The following is a 13,120-nucleotide window of genomic DNA, read 5'->3' as shown; positions in this document are numbered from 1 at the left end:
TCCCATGCCTCTACATTTACCTTTCCGGCACCTTTCCTTCCTCAGAAAAGCATGGACGTATTTCTTGTATAAAATGTTCTGTCTGACTGGGAGTAACCTTAATTCCTCTGCTAACAAGCATATATGTTAAAAGATCAATACGGAGTCTTTTTTCTTTAGACTCAGTATGGCACATCTTCTTAATCTAAAGATCAATACAGAGTCTTCTTTCTTTGGACTCAGTATGGCACATCTTCTCAATCTAAGAATCAATACAGAGTCTTCTTTCTTTGGACTCAGTATGGCACATCTTCTCAATCTAAGTTCTGTACTATCCACCTTCTTACCCTACTTATCCTCTATAGGGGGGTCTGTAGCACCCTGGTGGAGTCCTATCCGTCCCGAGTGTGGGGTTCTCAATGGGGGGGGGCTTACCTAAGGGAATCCTGTTCCAGGGGTTCCCAAAGGTGTGGACGGATTCAGCGAAGACTATCCACCCTCTTCCTACGGTGGAGTCTGATCCGTCCCGAGTGTGGGGGTTCTCAATGGGGGAGGGGGGCTTACCTAGGGGAATCCTGTTCCAGGGGTTCCCAAAGGTGTGGACGGAGTCGGCGAAGACTATCCACCTTCTTCCTACGGTGGAGTCCGATCTGTCCCGAGTGCGGGGCGCTTACCTAGGGGTCCCTGTTCGGGCGCCATATGCCGGGGTCCAGCCCCAGCGGGTCCAGGGGTCCCCAAAGGTGTGGACGGAGTCGGCGAAGAAGGAAGGGCACGGAGACAGCGTTCAGTTGATCAGCAACCTAGCCAGGATCTCTAGCCCGGATCTCCAGAGAGGTTCTGCTTCGGATTTCCAGCGAGGTTCTGTAGCCATGTTCCCTCGCTAGGTTCTCCAGCCAGGTTCTGTCCAGGCTCTCCAGTCAGGTTCAGTGTCCAGGTTCCAGTCAGGTTCTCCTGCCAATCTCTGTAGTCAGGTTCAGTCCAGGATCCCTTGCCATGTTCTCCCGCTAGGCTCTGTCTCTAGGCTCTGAGGCCAGTCCCTCTCCAGGATCCTCCGGCATGCTCTCGCCAGCGAAGTTCTTCTGTCTCTAGAGAACGTTCTGTGTAGGTTCTGTGCCTAGGCTCTGTCTCTCTTGGTCCTGTCTTCCAAGCCCTGTCTTCTTAGTTCTGTGTTCTGAGTTCTGAGTGTTTCTGTCTTGTTACAACTGTATTTATACCAGTTGATTCAATCCTATCAATCTCTATTACAAAGGTTAGGGCGTTTCTTATCTCCATTCCAGGGAGAAAAGATTATTTAGTTTAAGCATGATTGTTCGTAGTTAAAGGGATTAATTACCCGCCTGGCACTTAGTTGAGGGGTTTTATTCCCTCCCTAACTTCAGGGGAAAATCCCTACCTGGGGATTCAACCTTTCTCGGAGAGGTGACTTTGGTTAAAACACAGCGCCAAGAAGGTGAGCAAACATATTAAGAACCGTATGCCATATATGCCAGGTCCCTTGAAACAGCAAGGATGGACCGGCTCCCGGCATCAAAAGGCAGCAGAAGTGGCTCTATTGAGGTGGACAGATGTTTGTGATCTATTGTTGATATCTGGTTTTCTTTTGTGTGGTTGAAAAGCATATATATATTAAAGGTTGAAAGTGTTATGTCCTAGTTGTATTATGGGTAACTTTTCTCTCTTCTTTTTATTTTTTGCAATAAAGATACATTACTTGTGAAAATTTAAATTTAATAAGTATTTTTTGGATTTTTAAAAATTGAGGTGACAACGGTGAATAACGTTATACAAGTTTCAGCTATACGACATTATAATTTGATGTCTATATACACTATAGCACACTCACCACTAAAAGTCTAGTTTCCATCCATGACCATATACTATTTAGGGAAATGCAAATCAAAACCACAATGAGGTATCACCTCAAGCCTGTTACAATGGCTATTATGAAAAAGACACCAAACCAATAGAATATTGAATGTCAACTGTAACTGAAAAAAAATTTTTGAAGACAAAAAATAACAAGTGAATAAAATTATTTAACAATAACATAGGCCCTCAGAAATACTTCTTTGGTGTACTTAATTGGAGAGTGGCATTAGATGACTGCCAAAGTCAGTTGCGGTCCTCCCCACCCCTCTCTTCACTGCTTTCCACCACAAAGCTCCTGTCAGCGGGACTGCTCTTCTGAGCCCTGCTGGGGAGGATGGGGCTGTGATAAGCATCACTGCCTTCATTAGGGGAGGGCGGGGACCTTAAGCAGGTTGAGTAGCTCTTGCTCTGAAATCCCCAGTTAATGGAATCCTGTAGGAGGTAGAAATTGGCCTTCCTTTTTTTCCTCCTTCTGTTTTCCAGCTGCCAGCTGCTCCTCTCATGAAAAGATTTTTTTTCTGGTTCCAATTCCATGACTTTGCTTTCCAGCTGCTATTGTACCCAGGCCAGCTGGTTGGCAGGGCTGGTTTTTAGGGGTATAGAGTCTTTCGGGCACACAGGGGTTAAGTGTGAAAAACAAAGTAGAAGGTCACCAGGGAATCAGGGGGCAGGGAAGGGTGATGAAGGTGGGCCTCCTTGCGTTGCCGGTCAGTTTGCTGGTCAGTCGCACCACACTGGGGTCCAGTAAGCGGGCAGGGCATTGTTCAGAACTTGAGTGCAATATTCCTGCCGCAAAACTCTCAGGGCCAAAAGAATGTCCGTCCAAGTGTTCCGCAGACAGCTACGCCGGCGTTCGCCACTACTTGTAAGGGTTAAAAGGGGTCAGATGCACCTGTTCAGCCCTGCATCGCCCTCCAAGGGGTGTCATGGCTGCCGGTGAGCGGCCTCTTGAGGCAGTTGCCACCGTGAGGAGAGTCCAGAACCATCGTGCAGCCTTAGAAAGCTGCTTGGCTGCAGGACTGCGTTGTGAGCAGTGTCTTCACACGGGGAAATGGGAAAAGGGAGCCCTGGGAACACCCAGGCTTCCCAGAACCAGGGCTGCAGCCTCTGCCTTATTCTTGGCGCCTCTGCGTTCGCCTCTGCTAAGGATGAAAGCATTCTGACATACCTCATCCAGGGGCACAGCCAGGAAATATGGAGCAGTGGTTACAAGCTCTGCCCCAGACCTTGAGCTAATTACTTACTAGTAATTCCTCTGAGCTTCAGTTTCTTCCGATGTAACTGGACACACTCATCGTATATGCTTTGGAGTTGTGAAGTAATAGAAAGAATTTAGAGGATGTTGTTGGGAACATACTTAGCAAGCATGTAGCAACTAGTATGGGCAGGGACAGCATCCTTCCAACCAGAGCTGAGGGCGGCCTGTGCTGGGGCTCGTTCTGGAGCACCTTTGGGTGTCAGGCATTCACCGGTTAGCTGCTGGACGATGGAGAGTTTCCAGAGAGGGCTGGGCGGCAAGGAGGGTAATGCTAGGTACCAACAAGGATGAAGTTACTTAAATATTTAACAGTCAAGTATGGCAGCACACCAGCTGAATATAAATTGCAATGTTAAGTGTTAAATATGAATTCTTATTAGTATAAATGAGTGTTAGCTAGAGGGCTTTTACGGCTAGATTTTATCTTCCCCAACACGTGCACATACACATACACATACACATACACATGTATACACGAGTGTGCACATGCACACACCCCTTCTGACTTTTTAAGAGGAAAACCAGAAAGCACTCAGGAAAGGTAAGGGACCAGCAGGTGTCAGACCTGGATTGCAGATGTTTGGATGCGTTGTCTCTGGGAGCTGGCGGTGTGTGTGCCAACAGCCTGCTCAGGACAGTGGCTTCCTGATGAGTCAAAGCTCTGTTTGCTGGGTTGACGGGGCCTCACGGTCATGCTCTGCCCAGTGTGGATTCTGCAGTTCCCAGATTTCAGTGTCAGGGGCACAGGTCTAGGGTGGGGATATGGGAAAAGACCCCAGGGCTTGGTGGCAAATCAATGAGTTCCGTATTAGTTTGCTAAGGCTGCCTTAATAAAGTACTGCAGACTGGGTGGTATGAGCCACAGAAATTAATTTTCTCAGTTTATTCTGGAGACTAGAAGCTTGAGATCAAGGTGTTAGCAGCGTTGGTTCCTTCTGAGGGCCTCTCTTTTTAGCTTACAAATGGCTGTCCTATCCCTGTGTCTTCATATCTCCCCCGTGTGTGTCCGTGTCCAAATTCCTCTTCTTATAAGGATACCAGTCAGATTGGATTAGGGCCCATCCTAATGACCTCATTTTAGACCTCATCTCCAAATACGGTTAAATTGTGAGGTTTGGGAGGGGGGTGTTTAAGACTTCATCATATGAATTTTGGGGCACACATAATTCAGTCCATGTCCATAACAAGCTCCTTCCTCCCAGCCTGTTTGCTCAGTGCTGTCTGCAGGCTTTTCTCTCTGGCACATGTAGGGTACACGCTCCTCTGAGATTTCCCGGTGTCTTCCTTTTCCCACTTCTTATTGTGAAAATATTCAAACACGTGGTAGAATATATACCAACCCATCTATCCCTCACCTAAGTTCAATACCGGTTAGCAGTTTGTCAAATGCCATTCATTTACGTGTGTGTGTGTGTGTGTGTGTGTGTGTGTGTGTTTGGCACCATTTCAAAGTTACCTCGAAGTACTTCAGGATACATCTTCAAAAATAAATGAATAAACAAAAGGACCTTTTGAAAACTTAGACATAATACCATTATCATACCTAACAATAATCGCTCCATGTTCAAATTTCTTAGACTATCACCACAATGGTTTCCTTCACTAAGATTCATTATTGAAAATGGCTATGTCGCTTCAGCATCTTATATTTTTAATTTTAAAAACTCCCCCTACTTTAATTTTTCATGATATTGACTTTAAAAAATGTTTTTATTAATTTTAGAGAGGAAGGGAGAGGGAGAGAGAGATAAAAACATCAATGAGGAGAGAGAATCATTGATTGGCTGCCTCCTGCACACCCCCTACTGGGGATTGAGCCTGCAGCCGGGCATGTGCCCTGACCGGGAATTGAACCAGCAACCTCTTGTTGCGGGATGATGCCCATGCAACTGAGCCACACCAGCCAGAGCAGGGAAGGGACTTTTTGATTTTGTTTTTCTCTACCTCCTTTTACAGGTAAGATGACTTATTCTGAGTATAAAGTGTATAAGAACAGATTTTTAGTTCTCAAAATGCTGAGTGTCTTATGGATTTCCAGTGCTTGCTGGGAGTTAGAGCCACAAGCTGTTTCTGGATCTGGCTTATCTTCTGCTTCACTGGTTCATTTCAGCTGTATCTCAGTGTTAATCAAGAGGCATCGAAGCTGTTCTACCCACAAATGAAAATTGGAATCATGTGCTCTTTTCTGATAGTTCCCTTCTTTTACAACATAACCTTGACTTACCAGGCCCAGATGGCCACAGAAGAAAAGAAGGACCTAGGTTGGAGTTAAAGGGCCATTGTCATGCAAGCCCTGGTATCCTTCCAGGATTGTGTTTGGCCTCCCTCCAAATGTCAGAAGGTAACACAAAAAGGTGTGTGTGTGTGTGTGTGTGTGTGTGTGTGTGTGTAGGGGTGGGGGACTTAGAGGCTGTGGGGACTCTTTTATTTTATTTTATTTATTTATTTGTTTTATTGATTTTAGAGAGAGAGGAAGGGAGAGGGAGAGAGAGAAAAAACATCGTTCGGCTACCTCCTGCATGCCCCCTACTGGGGATCAAACCCAAAACCTGAGCATGTACCCTGGCTGGGAATCGAACTGGTGACTTTTTGGTGCATGGGACAATACTCAACCAACTGAGCCACACTGGCCAGGGCAACAGTGTTTTTAAGGATAACCTTGTGGACCTACAGAAGTTGTAGGTTGCTGAAATTTGCAGTAAAAGGTACCACTAGATGGCAGTACAAATAAAGTTTTAAAAACCTAAGGGCTTTCTAAATTTGTATGCAGGTGTCTCCTGCTTTTCCAAAGTTTGCATTACGCCACTTTTATTTTACAGAAGACATACATTAGTACCTGTTTTCGCTAACTGAAAGAAAGAAGTCCGAAGAGGATTTTTGCTTTAACAAAAAAAGGTGAAAAGGGAAAGTAGGGCTCAGCATTTGTTTTGCAGCGAGTCCTCACAGAGACAGTGCCCATCCAGAGCAGCAGCAGCAGCCCAGCCAAGCTGCTTCCCAGGGACTACACTCAGCATCTCAGCACCAAGACCCATAGCTTTGAACGGTATCTGTGAGCATCTGTGCTTAAATTTTTTAAATGTATTTATTGATTTGAGAGAGAGAGAGAGAGAGAGAGAGAGAGAGAGAGAGATAGAGAGAGAGACATCAATTTGTTGTTCCACTTATTTATGCATCATTGATTGATTCATGTATGTGCCCTGACCGGGGATCAAACCCAAAACCTTGGCGTATCAGGAGGACTCTCTAACCAACTGAGCCACCTGGCCAGTGCCAACATGTGTACTTTATCTTGGTTTATTTTGTGCATTGTTAGCAAGATGTGTCCTAAGGTAACTGCTTTGTTTTATGCCATTTCAGCTTACAAAGGTTTCATAGGAAGGCTTTACTTTTGAATAGTGGGAGAAAATTTGTAGTAAATTATGCTCTAGGAAAGCACCTTTGCCATTTTTCATCACTTCATCACGTGATCAGGGCCACTATTATTTAACTCAAAATGGGTTTCAATCACCTAGAGGAGAATTCACAAGTTTTTCAAGGTCAAAAGACCTGAAATGTATAAAGGTATTTTTTATTTAAAAAAGCTGCTTCAAAAATTTTAGAAATTCCACCTTAAGAGGAAGCCAAAGATGTAAGTAAATGTTTAAACTTGGGAAGCTGTATCAGCAAGATAACATCACACCCTCTTACTTGCAGGATTCTTTCAATTCATTATCTCGGTTTGGCTAAGACTCAGCCTTTAGTCCATAATTGCAAATACAGCTGTCAATTTAGTCCTTGGGGAATTTTCTTTCAGTTAATGTCAGAGGAAAAGCCAGTATTTAAGTGATTTGGGGAACTGGGATTGACCCACAGGTTGGTTTGACTACTGAGACCCTGGGCCTATGAACTTAAGGTTGAGATAATGAAATAGATTTCCCCCATCAGAAGGGAATTCCCAGCTTTTTCTTTGGGAGAGTGAGTGGCAGGCTGTCAGAGGTGAGGGAAATGCATTTCCTCATCTCAGTTCACCAAGATTTCACTCTCACAGGATGAATTTTAATGATTTAATCCGTGGTCGGCAAATTGTGGCTCGCGAGCCACATGCGGCTCTTTGGTCCCTTGAGTGTGGCTCTTCCTAAGCCTTAGGAGTACCCTAATTAAGTTAATAACAATGTACCTACCTATATAGTTTAAGCTTAAAAAATTTGGCTCTCAAAAGAAATTTCAATTGTTGTACTGTGACATTAGGCTCTGTTGACTAATGAATTTGCCGACCACTGATTCTAGCCGGTATCCTGCCCAGGGGAGAGAATTAATGTCTTATTTTAGAAAAGGCTGTGCATGTGTACCTGGATGCTAAGTGTTCTCAAAATAAAAAACTGACTTAGAAATAGATTCTTTCTTTCTTTTACTCTAGCTATCATATGCAAATTATTAGTCTCTTCTAGAAAGATCATTGGAAACCAGCCAGCATCAAAGAAATGGAATCCAGCTAATCCCTTCAAGAAAATGACGTTTTAGAACTTGACTTTTGAAAGGCAAACACAGGCCGACTCCTGCCCACAGACCACCAAGAACCCAAGTGCATCTGAAAGCCATTGTCAAAGTATGGAGTGAGGACATCTGTGGCTAAGACAATCCTCTGCCACCTTATGAGCAAATCATTTAGCCTCTCTGAGCCTCAGGTTGCTTATTTGTTAAATGGGCATAATAATACCTCAGAGTGCAAATGAAATAATGGGTGTGAAAGCACTTGTAAGCTTTATGTTGCTATCCAAATATTGGTTATTTTATCATGTCTGCCCACCTAACCCCGGTGTTACCTCGCCCACCTCTAATAATGTAGACTGAGAACTGAGCATCCTTGTTGTTTTCTCTCTCCTGCTCCGCACTCAGTCAGTCTTCACCTCTTCGTGTCCAACTGGAAAAGTCTCCCTTGTTCAAAACCTTTCAATGATTTCCCATTGTCTGCAGAAATAAGTCCAAACTTAAAGGAGCTGGAATTAAAAGCCTTTAGCCACTGAGCAACACCAGCCTGGTCTCCTATCTAAATAACATCAGTGAGAGGTCACATAGCCGTCAAAAGGTGTTAGTGCTGCCCTACCAGAGTGGTTCATGGGTGAGGCATGGACCCATGAAACAGGGGGTCACGTTCAATTCCCAGTCGGGGCACATGCTTGTGTTGTGGGCTCAATCCCTAGTGTGGGGCATGTAGGAGGCAGCCGATCAATTATTCTTCCTCATCATTGATGTTTCTATCTCTCTCTCCCTCTTCCATTCACTCTGAATCAATAAAAATATATTTTTTAAAAGGTATTAGTGCTCTAGCTTGTTTGACTCAGTGGATAGAACCTTGGCCTTCGAACTAAAGGGTCCTGGGTTCAATTCTGGTCAAGGGCACATGCCTGGGGTTGTGTGCTGGAGGCAGCTGATCAGTGATTCTCTCTCATCATTGATGTTTTCTATCCCTCTCTCTCCCTCTTCCTTCCTCTCTGAAATCAATAATAATAATAATAATAATAATAATAATAATAGTAATAAAAGGTATTAGTGCTGACCAATGCTAGATTGGAGAAGCTATGTAGGCTATGTAGCCACATGGGTTTGCCAAAAATTTTTGCTTCCCACTCCCCAAATCTTGGCTTTGAGAAAGTCCATTTGAGACTTGCCTTCCTCTCTGTGACCATTTTAAGTGGATCTTACCCAGCTTTCTATCCATTCCAGCCTTCCCAAGGGTTCCTGTGCTCACTCTCCTGTCCTGTAGCCTGTTCTGACATGATATTTAGTGACTTTTTGAGAGTATGCCACACCAGCCATGTCAACAGTCTCCCAAATTTACTCACCTCTTTCCATCTCCACTCTGACTATTCTAGTTTAAGCTACCCTCTTCTCTCACCTTGACTACTACAGTAGCCTTCCCCCAATCTCCCTGCTTTTCTCATAATAGTCCATTTTCTTTTAAAATAGCAAGTTAATTTTATCTTATTTCATTGGACAATATTATATATATCTATAATAATAAAAGAGTAATATGCAAATTGACTGAATGGCTGAATAGCAGAACGACCATCCAGACAACCACGCTATGACACCCACTGGTGCCAGGCCAGCCAAGGCAGGTGTCCCCGCCATGGCCCCACGATCACCACACAGAGGGAGGCCCAGGCCACTGGCCAGCGGGGCAATTAATCCGGGGGCTCCACGATTGCCCCAAAGAGAAGGCCCAGGCACCGACCAGTGGGCTGCAGTGGGTGGGCGGGGCCTCCCTCTACGGGCGATCAATCGCGGGGCCCTAGGACTGCAAGAGGTCGCAGGCTGGGCTGAGGGGAACCCCCCCCCCGAGTGCACAAATTTTGTGTACCAGGCCTCTAGTATGTGTGTATATATATATATATATATATATATATATATATATATATATATAACATTTAGGAAGCATGAAACAAATGAACCTATGAACCCTCCACTCAACAAAGATCTGGAACTATTGAAGTTGCCTGTACACTTTTCCTTGTTACAATCCCTCCCCACTCCCTAGAAGTAGCCACAATCTTGAGATTTGTTTTTATAATTCCTTTTCTCCTATCTTTTTTAAAAGTTAAATTTATTGGGGTTACATTGGTTAGTAAGATTATATATGTTTCAGGTGTACAATTCTATAATACATCATCTGTGTATTGTATTGTGTGTTCACCACCCCAAGTCATACCTTTTGCTTCCATCTTTATAGTATTACCACATAGGTATTTATCACTAAACATTAGATTAATTTTGTTTGCTTTTGAGATTTACAAATGAAGCAATAGTGAATCTGCTGCAACTCTCCCCCTCCCCCAATGTTATATATATATATCATAATCATTTATGTTGGTGTTTGTAAATTAGGTTTATTCATTTCCATGCTTATAGTAGTATTAAGTTAACTAAAAATAAATTGTGCATAATCTATTATTTATTTATCTATTCTCTGTTGATATTTGTGTTTTCCATTTTCATGCATGTGTTTTGCAAGAGTTTCTCCAGCCTATATCCTTAGGAATAGAATTGATGAATTTAGTGTTGCTAATTTTCAATTTTACAAGATAATGCCAAATTGTTTTTCAAAGAGATCATACTAATTTTTATTCTTACCGATAGTATTAAGAAATTCCATTTCTGCACAACCATACCAATGCTTAATATTTTTAGACTTATATTCATACTAGTATAATGGGTAATATTATCATTGTGCAATAAACTGACATTTTTTGATTACTAGTGAAGTTGAGTATCTTTTCATGTTTGTCATTTGTGTTTCTTTTTCTGGTAAATTCTATAAATAGCTTTCGGTCATTTTTTCCTTTTTTTGGCTCTTAAATTGATTTTTAAGAGTTTATTATATTGCTTTGTATTGTTATCCTTTACCAGTAACATATTTAGCATATACCTTCTTTCAATTTGTGGCTTTTAGTTTTTGTTTTATAGAATATTTTGATGAACATACATTTTTTATTTGAATCTAGTTGAATTGATCAATTATTTCCTTTATGATATTGTTTTGCTCAATAAGTCCTTTCCTTTTCTGAGATTATATTTTCTTTTAAAATTTAAAATTCTGCCTTTCACAGTTAAGTCTTTAATTCATTTGGAGTAGGTTTTTGTGTACAATGTGAGGTAGATATTTAATTTTATTTCTTTTTCCCAAGTAGATAACCATGAAGAACTGTGAAGAGTCTGATAGTTTATCCTACTTGCAAACTAAGAAGCTAGCCTGCCAGTCTATGGATGCTGGCAGAACACAAGACCCCCAGGCCAGCACAGCGAGCAGCAAGCTGCTGTTGGTTCCCTTGCCACATTCTGAGAGACCTAGGAGAAGAGGGCTGCCTGGCACCTGCATTGCACTGGGTTGCATTATAGGAGAGGAACACTGAGCTAAGGGACCCTGAATCTTTTATAATGATCAATGAGCCAGTCTGATCTTTGCCAGAGAGGGACACATTATCTTTGTTACAGAACAATGAACAAACCTACTCTTTGCTCTGGAGGGAGAGCTTGTTTCTCCTTTCCCAGGCTGCTTGATACCTAAAGAGTCTTGAAAACAGCCGGGAGTAGAGGAAGTCAGTGTTTCTGCTCATAAGACGTTCAGAAACAGAAGACGCTCAGACTTTGTTGACCTTATTTGGCGAGATCTATGTTGCTTCCGCCTGACAAGATGTGTGTTTGTGCTGCCAACTACTGGGCTCTAGCAAGCTCTTTAATTTTTTTTTTTTTTAAATATGTAATATCTGTGGAGCATGTAAGATTGAATTCTAGACTTTAGGGAAACAAATCCATGGGTTAAAACTTTCAGGAGTGACTATTCCTCTTTTTCTTTATTTTTTCCCCCCTCCATCTAGAGCCAGTGTGGAGATAAGAATTCTTGATACACTTCTTTTGTTGCTAGCATGAATGCTTTTCCTGGGTCACCCTTGTCTGAGGTTATGGCTCTCTTCAAGTGTCCAGGTTTACGGTGGGATTCTCCAATTTAGCTCATCCAGTTCCAATGGCCCAAGGCTGCCTCCCATTCCCGACTCTGTATGGAAATGCCTTCAGGCACTCCCAGTGTTTGCATTTGCTTACACTTCACACTCAGTTTCCACTTTACTCTTCTTTTTCTTTTTTTACGCCCATTGGGGTTTCTCTGATTTTGCTGCAAGCTAAGCCGGGTATTAAAAAACCAAGCTCACTGTAATTATCCAAGACCTAGTAGTATTGTATAAGGAAGGCTTTTTGGAATATCTCGTTCATACGGCTACAAGCAGAAGCCAAGAGTAATCTTTTAAAAATGTAAAATACTTTGCATGGCTCTTCAATTAAGGCTCTCAAATGGCTTTTTCTCACACTTAAAAAATGTACCAACCATCTTGGCCTCCAAAGCGCAGAGCTGTTCACATCACCTGCCTCTGTGTCTGGCTGCCCCTCAGGCGTGCTGATCTTTTTCCTGCGTGAGAGCCTTTACACTGGTGCTCGTGTGTGGCAGGTCCTTCCCCACTTCTTCACCTGGCTGGCTCATTCTTCTCATGCTCATTTAAGTGCCACCTTTTCATAGCAGCTTTCCGTGATTAGCCTTCCCGTTTTTTCCATTACCACCATTTTAATTCTGTCCAAGGTACCTAGTGCGTATTAGCTGACACCTTCCCGTTCATTGTCTCTTTTCCTACTAGAACCCAAGGCCTTGTTTAGGTTCAAGGGACCTCGCTTATCTGGTTTACCACTGTCTTCTCAGGGTTTAGAACAGGCCCTGGCAACAGTAGGGACTCAATACTTGTTTGTTGAGTGACTAGAACTGAACCTGGATTACTTAGTCTCTTTAGACAGGACCTAGGTTCTCCAGTGCCTGCTACTTCCTATTATGTCCCCAACCCAGCCTGCTTCGCTTTGTTGTTATTTACCAACCTGGCCCCATAGGCATTTAAATTTTTAATCCCTGATCATAAATGTCAATCTAATTATCGTCAGCATTTTGAGAGCAGAGGCTGTGTTTTATGTTTTTTTTTTTTTTCCTTCTTCTTTTCTGGCTTCAATGCCTTGCATATGGTAGGAGGGGAAGGAATGAACAGTCATTGAATATCTCCTACCTGTCAAGCACAACACCACCACTATAATTTATATCCTCAGAACACCACTATGGGGCCAGGTGTTATTATTTATGTCCATTTTATAGACAAGGACACTGAGATTTAGAGTTGTTCAGAGTCGTATAGTAAATGAAAGATCTGGCATTGGAACCCACCCAACAACACATACTCAGGATGAACTGTTGACAAAGGGTTGCTCATGTCTGAGGAACAGGTGACGGCTTTCAATGTGCAAAGTAAAGATCGAGCAATTAATTCAATATTTCAGGTCAAGCTTTACTTGGATAGCCTGACTTTTTACTTACCAATTTTATTCCAGTGAGCATATGAAGATTTAGCTTGAGGCATGTCTGTCTATATTTGGTTAGAAGAGGCTTTGGAGAGGCTAATCATGTCTTCTAAGGGTCCTCTATATCTAATAAATGTCTGTTGGTAGCAC

This window comes from Myotis daubentonii, chromosome 10 (genome assembly GCF_963259705.1).
Source record: "Myotis daubentonii chromosome 10, mMyoDau2.1, whole genome shotgun sequence".
NCBI lineage: Eukaryota > Metazoa > Chordata > Mammalia > Chiroptera > Vespertilionidae > Myotis > Myotis daubentonii.
The sequence above is the reverse complement of the archived record's forward strand: the minus strand, read 5'-3'. Positions refer to the sequence as shown.